Source organism: Lepisosteus oculatus, chromosome 6 (assembly GCF_040954835.1).
Source record: "Lepisosteus oculatus isolate fLepOcu1 chromosome 6, fLepOcu1.hap2, whole genome shotgun sequence".
Taxonomy (NCBI): domain Eukaryota; kingdom Metazoa; phylum Chordata; class Actinopteri; order Semionotiformes; family Lepisosteidae; genus Lepisosteus; species Lepisosteus oculatus.
This window is the reverse complement of record NC_090701.1, coordinates 40,030,313-40,047,606: the sequence shown is the minus strand read 5'-3', so window position 1 is coordinate 40,047,606 and position 17,294 is coordinate 40,030,313. Positions and strand designations below refer to the sequence as shown.

The window sequence follows — 17,294 nt, the reverse complement described above, 5'->3', positions numbered from 1 at the left end:
TGGAAGGTGTAGCCTAAGTGTTTTTGGTGGTCTCTTCCTCTCCTAGTTTTAAAGAGTTTAGAGGCTATGTGAGGGGCAGAAGGTGAAGAGAAGATTAAGATAAAAGAGATGGGGTTTGCTTTCAGCTTAAAAGTTGAGAAGCTTCTCACAACCCACAGCTTTTTGGTAGATTCAGTCTTTCAATCTTGCCGTTTTAGAAAAGCTTACTATCCTTTACTTATGCCTCATTATTAAAAAAAGGAATCGTTTTTTTTTTTCTAAGGAACAAGTATCAGATGTTTCAAGGCTTAGCTGATATATCCAGAACCACGTAACCAAATCAGAAAAGATCATTGGGGAGTGAAACAAAATTGCTTTTCAGGAGCCAACAATCTACAGTGCGTAGATGAAGTTCATAGTTTAAAGGCATTCCATTTAAATGGAAAGTATTTAACTTAATTTAAAAATAATTGATCATGCAATTCTAAATAGATATTTCTCATTGTGTAATTCATTTGTTAAACTTTAGTCTTTACCTTTCTGTTGGTGGTGTCTATTGTTTTACTGGCAAGTGTGAAGCTGCTATTCCATTACTCAGCTGTGATTTACAAACAAAGGCCTTTGCGTTTGGTAAAGCAATCTGTAGTCACTTCCTCCTCAGTTCCATGAATTGTTTTAGTGACATTGTGTAAACTTTCTAGTTTAACTTCCTCAGCCTGTGGAGGATAAGTTGGTTTCTTCAAGTTATTTTCCTTTGCTAACATTCAACCCATGAAAGAGACATTGTCCAATTTTTTGTCAAAATGGGAATCTTTTATTTTATCTAAAGAATCCTTTCAATCCATACATTTTCATTTTGGAAGACCTGCATCCTGTTGTATTATTTGAAATTTCACACATGCGTGAGCCACGTTTGGTGCTGCCGACACTTGGATTTTGATGACAGAAAACTGCTCACACTCCTGTTTCATGACCTTAAAAATTAGAAATTTCTAAAGGGAGAAAAGCAAGACAGGCAGTAGAGCAGTGATTTATTATTCATGTATAGTTTGTGCAATATATATGCATTCACTTATGGTCTGGTATTTATTGAAGGTGGGAAGAACAATCAATTTTCTGACAGAATTTATCCAAGGTCACAGGCTGACTTATGCCTGTGTGCTTTGCAGGATAGTGAGTTTCTCAATCGCAGTGGGCAGTGCTGTACAAAGAGTAGCAGCTCTGTAAATGAACACTTCCACAACTTGATGAGTCCAACTCAGTTTCCACACAGATTATTGCTAGTATTATTATTATTATTATTATTATTATTATTATTATTACTTAGCACATTCATTCTTGATCGTAACATGTTAGAGGTCTTTTATCGTCCCAGTCAGCACTTGTGAACAGATTCGGTGGTGTTGTTGATGTCCTGTCCCAGCAGAGAGACCCATGGCTTTTGGACTGGGTCCAGTTTAGGGCTCTGAAAAGGACACCGATGAGTCACTGTGGAAATATGTGTTCAACACTCCACAGATTTGCTTTTTGTTTTTGTAGCTAATCAACATCAGCCAGAGCGCAAAGCTGAGTGTTTATTTTTTATATCAAGGCGGGTGGACACTAGCTGTAGAAAAACAGTTGGCAATGCTCTTCATTAAAGTATATTTATTTTACTGTATTTTATGCGCACTGTCATTTTGGAAAAGCTGATCATAGTTATCTGAAATCATGCTGTAGGGTAGTTCTTTAGGCCTTAACCCCAGTTATTATTTCTTTCGAATAATTGAATCTTCAGTAATCTTCCATATTTTCAAACATCATTGCCTTGCAACTACAGTATGTTTCTTGGCTGAACCTGCTGTACTTGGTAAATCCTGTTTGTACACATGTATCTTCCTTTTCTTGGTTTTATGGTTATTTGATTAAATTTCTGTATGTTGATGGTTTGTTTTTGGAGCTGATGAAAGCAGTTGTTCAGCAGTTTATACATTTTAATAAATGCAGTTACCATTAACTCTGTGATTAGATTAGAGCAGATATTCTCTTCTGATTATGGTGGGTTGCCATACATCAGGTTATATGGATAATGCACAATCTTCAGTAGCTTAAAGGCCTGTTAACAGTGGTATTCTACACCAGTTTGATTCAAATAAAGTTTCCTGCCGTGCTGCTCAGTTTGGGCGAACTGATCAGAAGAATTCCGGCGTTGTACAATGCATCTTCTACTTCTGAATGATCGGATTTGCTGTGCTGATCGGCACATGTTTTTCTACTTTGCACTTTGAATCTCTACTACTTGGTTCCTGACATGTTTTCAAGAGCTCCTTGGTGTTCGGTTTCTGGATGCATTTTTGACCTTTTTCAATTTGGAGTACTCTGTTTATTTTACGTATACTGTCTTGATTTGAAAGCTTTGTAAAGCACATTCAGGTTGAAATAAAACATGAAAGTACTGCAGGAAAGGTAAATACATCTGCAGACTGCTGCACAGTTCTGTAGTGGGGCTTAAACTCATGTCCTTCCCCTGTTTCGTGTCGAGCCTTCTCAGAAGGCAGCCTGTATTATTGTAACATGTTAGAAGTCCTCTGTATCTTTCCTCCTGTGTGTTAATATTCAAAGTATTCATTTTTGAAAGCCAAAATTAGAAAACAAAGGTCACTCAGTCTATTCATATCATGGGACTTTCAGTTGTTTTCTGGTGTTTTTCCCCTTCCAAAGTTTTGAGGCATCAAAAGGGCATTTGAGGCATTAGGTTTTAAGTGATCCTCTTGGTTGAGATGCTGAACCGTTGAGATTTATATGGATTATGGAAAGGATTTGGAATTTACATGTGTACTTCTGAACCCTTTTGCTGTTTTCTAGCGTGTCTGTCGCTGATAGTTTCTCTGGGTGGTATAATCACCCCTGATAGCACTTTATCTTCATAATTAAGTTCCAGCGGGTGTTTGTAAGTTACAAAAACAGCCAGCTAGATGGTCATTCAATCGTCGAGGTGGTGGAATGTAATTTTCAGAGTTTGCTCTTCGTCTCTGTTGCAGGATATAATTGAAGAGTGCATCTGAACGTTCAGCTGCCGCAAAGGGACCTATTGTACTGTGTAGCCGACTGGCTGCAGGCCAACAGCATCATCAGCTGAGTACTGTCCTTGGGAGCTGAACCCTAGATAGACCTCCTCTGAATCTGTGGGTCTGCATCAGCTTAATCTATTACCAGTAACAGTCCTGACAATTCTATCACCCCTACACTCTGCAGCTGGTGTGACTTCTCGCACGTCTGCTTTCCTGTGGAGCCTCTGTGCATCCTTCTTCCAGGACCATGAGATCGGCCACAGTGGGCTCAGTTGCTGTTGTAACATCTGTGCAACTTGTTCCGACCGGCTCCGTTGGCGTTGGTGTTAGCAAACACAGGTGGAACGGCTTCCGTCTTGTGCCATGAGCCCAATGCCTTCTGGTCTGCTCTTACAATCTGAGTAACGTAAGAGGAGAATGAGTTTTGCTTTTTTGAGATGTCTGTTTTTATGATGGAAGTACAATATGTGGCGCAATTCTTTTATATTTTTAATAGCTTCCATTTTTTTCTCTTCCTTTACTGGAATAACTTGAAACAACCTTTAAGTTCACACATGTCCAGTCCATAGATGAGTGCTTTACTTAAACCATGATAGATATGTCCCTTTAAATATTGTAATGCATATTGCCGACATTACAGGGTGTGCGAGCCGGCTTGCCAGCGCGGTGACGTCACCGCCCTCCCCTGTAAATAGCAGGGACCTCAGCTGTCAGGCTGAGGGGAGATTTCCCTTTAGCTCAACTGGCTGGGTCCCTGTTGAGTAACACAGGGGACCCAGGTTCAAGTCCCCAGCAGTGGGAGGACTCGAGAGGACCTGAGGCGGCAGTGGCGAGAGCACTACAATATGCTAGATTTTTATTACTTCAAAAACTGAAAACAGGGGAGCACACAAACACAAAAATGCCACAACCTTGATACTGAGGGCAATGCCCAAAATATGACACACTGCTTTGTGTCCTCCAATATGCCTTAAATTGTATGTTGACAAAATTAAGCTTTGAATAAGAATTTTACATATTTTATGCTCTACTTATTTGTAGGAATGTTATTGCCAGTACGATTGCTTCAAATTTATGATTCTTTATGTTTTTTTTAACTCCCTGCTTAGTACCTTTAATATATGAGCACCCTCTAAAATTAACTGTTCCTTTAAACAATATAATTATTAGTAGAGAAACCACTTTACAAATAAAGTGTTAGATTCTATAATACGATTTTAAAATCTTTTGTTAGATTTTACTATAACAGATCAGTGATAATATATTTTCACTTTGTCATTTTGCTGGCAACAATTTCAGCAATTATACACAACACATTTAAGAGCAGTTTCATTCGCAAGTACTTGTCTTTGTTTATATTTATAACTTCTTTATTCTTCCATCATTCCACTGTTAAAGAATATAAATCTTCACCCATGTTAGTCAGCTCTCAATTAACTGAAATATTGGCTTGTAATGTACCTAATTTAATGTAAGCAAGATGTGCATTTCTTAGAAGCAACTTAGAAGAATGTGGCACAGAAAGGTATTCAAAATGAAATTGGAAAGACTGAATAAAATAGCTGTAAGGGCACTGTGTTATGCTATATGCTTCTGCAATCATGATAACCCCATCTGGAAAAGGAAAGGCATTTTTGGAAATGTAAGGGTGCTTCAGGGGAACAAGATTAACCTTTGAACAAGAAGAGCATTCAGAATTTTAATAGCTGTTCTTTGAGTATAGAAAAGGGAAGATGCAAAATCGGTTTGAAAGCTCACCGTGCGTTCGTGATAGGCAAATGTCAAGTTGTCTGTTTGAAAGCAAGTTCAACTAAAAAAAAAATGATAGAAAAAATAAACACTAAAGAGACAGAAAAAAGTGTTACAAAAGTCTTAAATCATACATCTGTGTGTTATAGCTCCAGGTTCTAATGGGCTTTCGGCAGACACTGAGGAACAAAAATAGATCACAACTGTGGCTGATGACACTTAATAGATATGTTGAAATAAAGTTGCTTCCAGGCACAGACTTGTGATCCTATTCTGTGACCTCACTGGCTTTCTTTGTAGTAGGAGACAAGCACAGTAACAACCAGGGTATTTTCCTCGCTGCTCCTCTGCGGTGCCAGGGTAGATCTGTTCTTCCTGTGAACTCAATGAAATTTCACCGATGCAAAACCTGCACAGGAAAAGGCAGTTTTGTGGGGGGACAGCTCACAACATGACATTTTAACACAGCCCTCATGATTGTCTCTTCCAGTAGGTTTTGTGACACATCAACCATCAGGAATGGTGTGCCCTAAATGGACTTTTATTGCCATCCATTTCATCTATTTTCTAACCAGTTTATCCAATTCGCGGTCACTGAGGAACTGGTGCCTGTTCTGGCACGCAACAGCTGCAAGTCAGGGTACACCCTGGACAGGATGCCAGTCCATCACAGGGCAGAAACGGAGACACACACTCACACTAGGGCTGATTGTCCCAAAAGCCAATTAGCCTACCAGCATGTCTCAGGACTGTGGGACCAAAGTGGCACATGCAGCAAAAACCCATGAGAACACAGGAAGAATACACAAACTCTGCGCAGGTCTGGAATTGAACTCAGGGGCCCAGCGCTGCAAGACGACAGCTTTAACAACTACACCAGGGTGCATGTCGATAAATTTCCATCCAGAGACCAGGGTGGCTGTCCTGGACATACTGTACTAATCGGCGATGTTTGTCAAACTGATCAACAGTACATGCTTTATTCAAAAGTCTGTTTTGTTACCTGCGTTTACAATACTGGGAGAGTTAGAGTATATTATCATTATAGTTTTTCTTCACATTTGTATTACTATTGTTTCGCTTTATTGTTTCCTCTAGTCCTCACAATGAAATGAATATAGTGAGTAATTCTGTCTTCTAGATTTTGGATAGATTAATTAGGTATGACTTTCTGAACAGTGAGCTATCCTTAAACCAAACTATAAGTACTAAGCCAAGTGGTACCTAACATGGCAGGTAATGAAAACTGTATTAGCTAAAACAATAAAGACAAAGTCTACTTAAGCACTTGGAATGTGCTAAGTTTTCAGGCTTACATAAATACCGTTAGTTGAACTAACAGTGAAGCTGAATTGTATTCCAAGCCTTTTTTTTTGGCATTCATACTTGATAGGTTGCTCTCTAGAGTGGTTGAGGGGTTAATACTCAAGTGACCCCATTGCATGCTTTCAAAATGAAGAGCTTAATGGGTGTCATTAAACATCTTTATGATGTTATTGAAGACTTGTTTTTTCGGCTGGAGAAAGTGGAAGACCTTCAACGGTTTTCTCCCGGGGACATCAGTCGTTGGCGTACGAGAAGACCACTTTTCTCAGGGAAACGTGTGAAAGAGAAGAGTTTCATGTGCTGAGAACGAATGAAATCAGTACATGTTCCCAGTTTGAAAGCTGAAACCAGAGAAATCTCACATTACATATCCAGCAGTTAAATTGCAGAAATTAAATTTTCGCACTGATCCATAATAAATGTTTACAAATGCTACGGCATCTGTAGTAGCATGTGCTTTCCAAACTGTGCTTAATTTAATCCAGAATAAATGTGGCTGAACTGTAAATGCTGCTTGCTCAACAAACTATCTAGCATATCAGTAGGGTTGTAAATTCTTGATATGATGTATGTATTGATTTTTTTTATTCCCCTCTGGCATTAAATATAAACATGACTTGGTTAAAAACATTGAAATAAAACTGCAATGAGAAGGTTTAGATTGGCCTCACCCCAAACTTGTGTGAAAAGATCTAAGACCATGTTGAGTGGTCATAACAGGATAAAGAAAACAAATTGAACGGATCTTGGAATTTTTTGCCCTTAACTGTTGCTACACATTTGTAAAATGCTATTAGCATGAGGTGTCGAGTGCCTCTGTCCATAGCTGCTAAATCATGGAAAATTACAAGACAGGAACTGTACTGTGGATAGCTAAATTCGTTCCTTTATTTTGATCTGGATCAGAACAAGGAACAAAACCCCAGAAGGCACTTCACTCCAATGGTATGAGTCCTGGACACCAGAGTCTAACACAATACCTCCCAACTGGCTCGTTTTCATGCTCCAGGTGAAAAGTGTCTGAGACAATACACCTGTCTGGTCGTCTTAGTCTCAGACACAACCACACTATTTTGGTGCTTGGGCTCCAAAGCTGCCCTGCCTTAATTTCCAGTATCTTGTGCAACTCAACCAAAGAATTACATTTTAGAGAAGAACTGAAACCTGTAATAAGACTGTGGCAACAGATGAGGATTACTCATTCTTATTGGATATTTTGTAATTGAGTAAATGAATGTGGAGCCCTATACTTATAGGATGCTGTGTGACATACATTATACTCCAGCATAAGTGTTAAAAAACAAACTACAGACACAGCAAAAAAAATGTTTGACAATTAAAGAACCACATACTATAAGTCTGTTGATACTTTTACTTCATCAGCACTTAGAATGTTTGTTTGTTTTTTGTTTCTCATCTAACAATACAAGTAATGGAAGCATTTAAAACTTGATTTTATCCTTTGTAAAACAAAATAATATCTGACTGTCAACAAAAACAGCCTTTTGCTGAGTACTTCCTTTATAAGATTCCAAACCACAACACAACACTCACTTGGCCAAGAGTCCACAAGAAGAAAGCAGTAAAGCATATAGAATGTTGAAAATGTTACAATATGGTAGAAACTGAACATTCATTAATCCTGGATTGCAGGCTTAACAGGACGATATAGAAAGCACATCTATGGCTCTTCAGTTTCCTTTAATGGCATTATGGGACAACAGTGAAGTTAAACAGCACCATTTTCCACATGATCATGTTGTCCTTTCTTAGGATCTGAAGGATAAAAAGATCGTTTTGAGATCTGAAATATGAGGAGCCCAGTTTGCAAGATTTGGCCAGCAGCCATATCACCCTGCAACTCACAACTGGCAACCCACTGAAGCTAAGCAGGTGTGAGCCTGGTCAGTACCTGGATGGGAGAACTCCTGGGAAAAACTAAGGTTGCTGCTAGAAGAGGTGTTAGTGGGGCCAGCAGGGGGCGCTCACCCTGCAGTCCATGTGGGTCCTAATGCCCCAGTATAGTGACAGGGACACTATACTTTAAACAGGGCCGTCCTTTGGATGAGACGTAAAACCAAAGTCCTGACTCTCTGTGGTCATTAAAAATCCCAGGGTGTTTCTCAAAAAGAGTAACCCCGACATCCTGGCCAGATTTCCCCCTGGCTTTTATCCATCATGGCCTCCTAATAATCCCCATCTCTGAACTAGCTTCATCACTCTGCTCTCCTCCCCACTGAGAACTGGTATGTGGTGAATGTACTGGAGCACTACGGCTGCCATCGCATCATGCAGGTGGGGGCTGCACATTGCTGGTGATGGAGGGGAGTCCCTATTATCTGTAAAGCACTATGAGTGGCTTGTCCAGCAAAGTATTATATAATCGTAAGGAATAATAATTATTAAAGAATTGTCTCCTGTTCTCGGAAGTTAAAAAAACATTTCCCTGGAGTTTTTTTAACTTCTGTCCTATAGTAACTGTTGACTGAAGAAGTCCACAGGGTTGAGTTTGTCAGTGCCATTGAGGATTTCAGTACTTGGACACATTGACCACGTCAAAGTTTCATATTTAGTAGTTCATTTCATTTACTGACTTTGTTTTGTGATACCAGGCTGACTTCACTTTCTTAAGAAACTTGTTTTAAATACCTGTGCTTAGAAAATGTATTTCATTCCCTCCATTACCACGTACACATTCAGAGAACTCACCTTGTTCTTGAAAGCCTGGTCCAGAATGAGCCCAGGCAAGACCCAAAGGCTGATGGGCATACGCACATAAACATAATCCAATTAAAAAAAAAACTAGGCAGGTTGTCTTATGGTGTAACTGTTATTTGAACTTGAAAAGTTCATTTTCTTTGGATTAAACTGGCATTTGGGGCATGCAGACCTCTGATTAGAAAACATAATGGCTGTACTGTCCTCATGTTTCAGGGGTGCTGATGCAGAGAAAGGAAGCACATGTGCTCCTTCTCCTTTTTTAGATAGTACCCTGCTTTTATTCCCCCCGCCCCACCTCCCCTGTCAGTATCTGGCATGAAATTCCACACATGCCTTTAATTTAGAGAGGGAGCACAGGAGTAAGTTATCTTACTCCTCTGGAATTTTCCACCGTTACTTCCAATGTTAGCCCAGATGCAATTAAGAGAAGGGGTAACAGTTGTGTGAAAATTAGATGTGCTTTCAAGTGCTGTCCTGCATATGTGCTGGAGGATGCTTAAAATACAGAGAGACATGCAAAGAGAGAGGGAGATTTGTTGAAGAGAAGATCTGCAAATTTACCTTATCCAGAACCTCCCCTTCTTTGGCAGCCCCTTGGTTAAAATAACAGAGCATACAGTACATACAGAGTACAAAATATAAGCTGCAAGGGGAGAGACAGACTTGGGATTTAGAGGATGCACACCAGAAAACGTTGTTAGGCCTTTTCCAGCTGCCTTTTTTTGTTTCAGTGCTGTACATTTTTTTATTTGCCGATTAGCAGAGACCAATGTCTCCTCAGTTTGCATCTGAGGTAAGCTTTTCTTTATTCCCTATCCTGAAGGTTGTTTGTGTACAGAGCAAGAGAAATGCATAGAAGCTGTGTCTCAGTCATGTGCTGTGTTTCTGTGCAAGGACTTCAAAAGAACTGTACCAGTATGAGCAAAGCTCTACATTTGTGTGCAAGCGTTAAAAAGGGCCTTTTTAAGGACAGCAGTGCCTAGCACTGTACAGCTAGAAATAGCAGGCTCCTGCTCAGGGCTGGGATTGGGCCAGCTGAATATTTTATTGCTGATTTATCCCATTCTGATTTTAATGAAGGGATGCCTCACTCTGCACTGCAGTGTCTGAAAGGAGCCCTGATGCCGGTGTGGGCAAGCATGCTCTGATAGCTCCCACGGAACCATTCAGACAAGAGTCTCCGTGTTAATTATTAAGCTAAGGATTATTTAGACCACTGACTCTTCAGATCCTGCAGTGGTCCAGTCATTTGCTGCCCTAGCTGGTACAGTACGTGCTGGGTTTAACATTTCGGGATGTGGATTACAGCAGTCCGATGATAAGATTAGTAAGGGTTTTGCACCCCATGTCCTGCAGAATTTCTCATTGCTTGTTGTGTTGGGGCTTCTTTAAAAAATAACACCCTAATAAAGAATTGTGAGGTCTTAATGTTTCTGCTAATACCTTGAGATGAAATTGGGAAATAAATAAGATCCTTCAACTTGAAAGAGTACTTACAGGTGTTTTATTATGCTTTGTGTCCTGTTGGCCTTCTGTCCTTAAATGCCAAAAGAAGGCTTTCTTCAAGGAATCACATTAAAAACAGGCCAACATTTCTTTCACACATTGTTTTCTAAAATATAACTATTGCATAACTATAAAAAACTAAAGATTGAACTATAAGATTGAACTATAAAAAGTATAAGATTGAACTATCTCTAACTTCTGAAACTTATTTTATTTGTGGTCATTTGAAATGCTAGTGGAAGATGCTTTTTTTGTTCCCTCTCCTTTTTAGAAGAGACTATTACTTGTTTTTTGCTTGTATTTCCTTTATGGTTTATTTGGAAGGATTGAGTCTTGAATTTAGGAGATCTGCAGCTTTTCTCAGAAAATAACTTTTTAACCCTATACTGAATGCATGGAATGTAATTTCCTAAAGATTTTTCTGAAGTAACAACAAACAACAACAAAATCATTATTATGATATTTCTTTTTGAACTAGCAATATTTGACATCCACTAACATATATTTGTAGCAGTGTTACAGTACATGTTGGGCAGGACTGCCCAGAAAAAATCCAGGACGAGAGTTAATGTTGTTTTTCTTGAATAATTTGACTGCTAAATGTTCTGCTTCCTACCTTTTTCAATAATCCCTCTTTACCCATCACCCATACGTTATGGTCTAAAATAACAGACATAAAATTTTAAAAATGAGAGTGTGCATTGGAAAAAATCTTCTTTCTAGAAAATAACTACAGTAAATGGTTACTGATGATTAGAAGAGCACCACTCACAAATCTTACATTTCTTGAAGATTCCTACACTGAAGAGTAATGTTTTTGTATTTTTCAATGAAAACTATTTTTATGGTCCTAAAAAAAAAAGCTTATGTTCTCCGACAGTGTCCAGTGGCTGTTCAAAAATACAGAGCTTCTGTGGCCGGGTGGGGCTCTTGTTCCTCCTCTGATACTCAGGCTTGGCTGTGTACATACAGTACAGCATCAAAGAGACGCAGAGCAGTTTGCTGACCGATAAATATCAGTCAGCGCTGTGTTCATCTCTTTTACACAGTAATGGAGAGATGTGGCATTAAATCAGGTCAAATAACTAGCTATTCCAAGGTGGATGGAACATAAAAAATAAATTATTAGGATTTCTATGAAAAAAAACAGGGAAAGGAGAGAATGGATAAGTAATCCCATAAATTTGAAAATATTGGTGTGAATATCAAGTGATGGCAGTGCTGTGCTGCTCATCGTTACCTTTTCTTGTGGGTCCAAAACAGATGGAATTAACTGCATTCAGTGCATCTAAGCTTTCGGCCTTAGAAAATATTGCACTACATAAATAACTTCTTACGAAGTCAGAACACAATAAAATTGTGTGCATCGTGCATGATCTTTTAAGAATCGTTGTGTGGTGCAGCAATTGTACAGCACTGACCCATAGAGGGACTTCCACAGTGTAAACTGTAGTCAGCTTTTGTGTTTGCTTCTTGTCATTTCTGGCAAATGTATTTTGCAAATGAGTGATTATTTTTGCATTAAGAAGCGGCAGTACTATAGGTTTTCATTAATCTTCGGTAATCAAACTGCTCCAGCGTTCATTTTTAGCAGAAGCTGCACAAATGTACTTTCCCCAAACTAAAGTCAGACGTTTATTTTATTTAGCCAGACATTATTAAGAAAGATGCACCCAAATACACATTCAGCAGAAACACTGATAAGTGCTTGTCTGGAGTATATCACTGGACCAACCTGCACTGACACAAGCCCTGTCTTCCTCTGTATCATGCTGTGAACTGGCACCTACTATCTAAAAGAGGCATGCTTGTGTCCTGTTACTGTTTACAGAGAAGAGGCTCTGAAACCACAATAGTTACTGACAGTCTACTTGAAGACTTTAAAATCTTCATTTCGTCATGCCACGACTTCCTTTCATGTGTAATGTACTTTCAAATAAATAAGCACTGAAATAGAATAACTGGGAATCTCATGAAGTGTTGCTTGTGATAAGGAAGCAAAGATGCACTTGACAAGATAACTTGAAGTTGCAGCTGTGTTTTCTGTTATTAACAATGAGAAACTTCACGCATTGAATCTAGAATTTGGACATGTACTTAATAATGACCTCATCACCGATGGGTTTCTGTTTTTTTTTTTTATTTAAAGGACAATTACAGCACAACTGAAAGAACATTAATCCCTCATAGAAGATTCTTGAGTCACATTTTACAAAATAATTTTCGTATGGCAAATAGAGATAAATGAACATTGCCTCAAGATCAATCATCAGGAATTGACACACAATATATACACGTTTTATTGCCCTAAAAATGATCAATTTCTTTCCTATGAAATTATGCAAAACTATGTTAATTATGCATATAAATTATATGTCTTCTATACTTCCTTTTATCGTTGTATTTTAATTGTATATATTCACTTCTTAGGAAGTATAATGTGTGTTTTTTTTTGTTAAATTAACCTGGAAAGGATTCACTGAGCACAGACTAGTTAAGTCAGATGACTGGAGTGAGACAGCAGGAGCCACTTTTTCACAAGGGGTACTGCAGTAGAAGATGTATTCAGACTTTATTGCCTCTCTTGATATGCTGGAATGTTCAGGATTAAACCGTTATGATTTCAACTCCCAATAATGTAACTGACATACTTCCACTTGTGAAATATTTGCGATGTCATGGGTTGTGATTCGCCAAGGTGTTTTTTACATTTGCTATGTCCACCATGGTTGCACTTGGAGATGGAAACTTTGAATGCTAATTAATCAATATCACTATGACATAAATCAGCTATGAAATTCAAAGCTGTGAAGGAAGTAATGAAACAGAAGTGAATATGCGATGAAGGCCGGACCTTTGAACATTTTTCATGTTTGTGTCTGACGTACCTTTTATTTATTCGGTTCGAATTTTTATAGTTGTTGTTCTTGTGAAAATGGATGTGAGCTGTAAAACTGGATGCACTAAAAATGGATATGATTTTCATTAAAGCTTCAACTACTTCTGATTATGTCCTGACATCTCTTACTCCTTTGGCTTATCTACAAGAATGTAGTTCCTGATAACAGCTCATAACATTCCGACTGGATTGAAACAGACCTCACCCTGGATGGCTCTCTTCAGTTTTGAAGTGTTGTAAACCCTTATGTCTGCTCATTACTTGCCCTTGGCACAATATTCAGGGTACTTAAACTCATTACAAGGCACAGCTGTTCTCTTTATAGCTTTATTAAAAAAAAAAGTTTATTAGTTGCTTTCTATTGTGTCATCCATTCATAATGCTCCCAGAGATTAATGACAGTGATTGTTCCGTGGCCTACCCATCTTCCTACTGTACATGCCCATGTTCAGACAACAGTTATCATTTTTGCCTCAATGAAAGAAAAGAACCTTACTGTATACTGTAGGCACCTCATTTAGAAGTAAAAAGATGCTAGAGTGTTCATGTATCTTACACCACTGTGTTCATGTTTCTTTCTAGTTTTGAGGATTAGTGGTTCTGAGCTTTTTAATTCCCTTTTTCAAAGGCTCCAAACTGTGTCTCTGTCCTTTATGTTTACTGCTAGATGACAACTTATGGCTTATAGCTATATAAGCTTATAGTATTTTAAGCATTCAAGCTAGGGTCATTTTCCCCTCAGTCTGACATTTTAAAGTTTAAGGCTCAGACTGCTTATGCGAATGGTTAAAGAGCCAAGAGGAGCATGATTTTTCCTATAGCCCAGTCTGGGTCACTCTGGATGTCAATGCAGCTCTGTGCAAGCACAGAAAACATCTTCACACTTCCCAGTGAGCTAACCCTGTGACAGAACAAAAGGGCAGTGTCCTCTTAGCTTCTGGAAATAGTTTCACAGTTGCTCCTCAAGCAAAATTATTAATTTATACAAATGTGACAATGGGAGCAACTCCTTTTGCTGAAGCAGCAGGGGTATGCAATCCGATGTCAAATGGAGCAGCCCACTGTATTCTTTTTCTTTTTCAAGTTTTTAGCTTTTTGAAAGTTGGAAGCTCCCTCCTGCAACCTCCTCGTTTTTCATAATGGCGTCAATTACAGTTCCTGCCACAGAATGGTATGTCAGTTTTACAAGTTATTCTTGAGTGGTTTTTGAAACCCGTCCTGCTCGCTCAGCAAAACAAAACAAAAAAGTAAGGCATAAAAGTGGACATGCAGAGCGAGACAGGATTAGTAATTTATTTTCCAAAGACAATAAGCAAGGGCTGCACTCCGGTGAGTAATAATATCGGCCCCTTTACAAGGCGCAGCTGGGTTGCAGATTAGGACTGTTTACAAAGGAAAAGGGAGGTGGTGGGTCTGGCTTTTGATCATAAGTTATTTTAATCTAGAGCTTTAAAAAGAACAAGTGCCAAAGCAGTATGAAGCATGGTCAATATGGTTTGCAGGACTGTTTCGATTGCATTATTAAATCCCAGTTGGACAAACCCAATATACAGTGTCACCTACAGTATGGACAGTAAAGCTTTAAAAGGGAATTTGTTGTAAAACCACTTTCTACTAAACAGCTTTTCACAATTTAGCTGTACCTGCACATTGACCTCTCAAAGGCCTATATTTCATAAAATAGTCCAAAAGTCCTTGTCTGTAGCATTGCCTACAGACAGCGCAGGGTGGAGGTGTGAGAGATCTGTCCAGATACAGATTCCTGTGCAATGGAGGGCACACAGATGGGTCTCATGATGTACATAATCTGCTAGCGGGAGACCAAGAAGCCTGGATTGTGATTTTATCATTAATCCAATAATAACTTAGTTCGCTGTGCTAATCTTTCTGGAAACACCTCTTTTAGTTTTTGCATTTTGAAGAAAACAAAAAAGGCTCTCACTTTTGTGCCAACTGCCTCGTACACCTATAAAGCAATCCTGAGGAGGGCAGCAGTGGCGGGGGGAGGTAGTTCTGTAAATCGTAATGATTTCACGAATGAACAGAGCGGAGAGCAGTATGACATTTTGTGAGCTTGTTTTCTATGACTGAAACTAGGACAGCTCTCCATGCTCTATGATTGTCGCTGCAGAAGCAAACTAGGGCATAGCCTTAATCAACTGCAGAGAGTTGACAAAAAATGGAACCACAAATGCAATGACTCTTCCGTGTTAGGAAAACTTACAACTTCTTCTGAAACGTCTTGGCAACCTGCAGCACTGATTCTTGATTTCCAGACACAGCTAAGTGTCAGAAATAGAATAGTATGTCCATCCCGTTAAAACCTTTCATGATCAATGACTTAAAGTGGCTGCTTAGACTTGATTCATCTTTGTCACACGTACAACACAAAAGATCAACAGGTAACAGACACATCATTGTGTCAAGGGTAGAAAGTGTGCTCTTGTGATTTTTTTCACATTGGGTAAGCAAATGGTAAGCATCGCTCAGAGGGTTGACAGGTTTGAAGCAAGACAGGCTGAATTTTGAGCACGGATAAAAATTGTGACTTTTCATTTCATAATCTGGGATGGATGCTCACCTCAGATTTAAAGGCTGTGGATTGGGAAGGGACATGTGCTGGCTGTAAAGCTTTCTCAGCCAGGCCTCAGTAACTGCTAGCCCATACTGAGAAAGAGAACAGCACTCCTTCCAATTACATATGTAAAACATAAATCTGGGATAATCCATGTTGTGTTTTGTTTTGTTTCGCTGTCATTCTCCTGTTCCACATGAACTGCAGAAAAGTATGGAAAAGTTCAAGTTAAAAGGGGAGAACTACAATAGCAGGACAACAGTAAGGCACTTAAGTGCCTTACGTAAGTAGGTTTGCTTGCTTAAGAAACCATCAAGAATGTTGCTTGAAGTCAGTTAATCCTCATACCACATATTTCGAGAGGCTGATTTTTCAGGAGCTGTGGCAAACTTTACTTGTTTATTGAAGATGTGAATTTTGTTCGCAATGTGCAATTATAGAGCAATGAAGATGTAGCAGTGAGTAGGTACAGTAACTCTAGTCTCCCAGGCCTCCAAGTACCAATCTCCTGGATGTTTTTGAGCTAAATATGAATTATCACCTACAGTAGTTAAGACCTGGGAATCTCTAGTTTGTCTTCTTCTTCTTCTTAACTTCAATTAAATTAAGTCACCTTTTTCAGTGTTTTTTCACATATATTTAGGCTGAGTGTGAATAATATTGATTTGAGCCCAACCATTTCAGCCATAGCACCCACAACTCTACACATCTCCCAACTTCTTTTTAGAACATGTACAGGTACACATTAATTCCATAGTGAAAAACAGAAAGGAAAAACACAATGTTTCATCCATACAACCTTCTTTAGGTACACTGAATAACATTTGCTGTTTTTTTTTTCTTTATAGTTCATGTTACTGTACATGCCTTACAGTGCTCTGAATATTGCACACCCACGGGTTTTCACTGAATTTTGCTGCTTTGCAGATTTTGGCACAAGAATTTAACAAATATGTAACAAGAAAAAGAGGTATGTGTGCCTGAACTTTAAGGCTTTAATTGAGTACACAAACATTACTCTGTAGAGTGCCTCACCATTAATGCTGTGAACGAAAGGATAGTCCTCTTCCTGTTATTTATCTTCTTCGGGTTGGCTCTTGAAAATATAGGAAGACCAGCTCCAGGGGCATGATTAAAATTAAAAATGTTTAAAGTATCAGAAGCTGTGTGAAAATGTGAAAAATATTACATTTGCTATCTTACATTCACATAAAATAGGTACAGTGTTTATCATCTAGAATTTTCAGACGTAATACCACTAAGATTGAATTCAATATTGCAAATAAGGAAAGGAAGGGTGACCTTGAATTGAAATAACTGTGCACAGAAATAAGTATCGTCAAGATGCTACTGTATACATACAGTATGAGAACATTTTGGTTGTTTCTGTCAGTTGTTTCAATCTTGTCTCATTTTCATTGAGGAGTGGTGCAACATTTTGCCTGGGAGTCAGTTGCTTTCCAATGAAACCATGAAGTTCGTTCCTCAC

At 38.8% G+C, this 17,294-nt stretch overlaps 1 protein-coding gene across 2 annotated transcripts in view; it reads left to right on the top strand.

Annotated features, from left to right (window-relative positions):
* Positions 1–9,120: 9,120 nt before the first annotated feature.
* Positions 9,121–17,294, top strand: part of jcada (junctional cadherin 5 associated a) — a 60,330-nt gene continuing 52,156 nt past the window's right edge. For both annotated transcript variants that reach the window (XM_015354043.2, XM_015354042.2), the window contains exon 1: positions 9,121–9,618. The gene's annotated coding sequence lies outside the window, so the exon portion shown is untranslated. The remainder of the gene's footprint in view (positions 9,619–17,294) is intronic.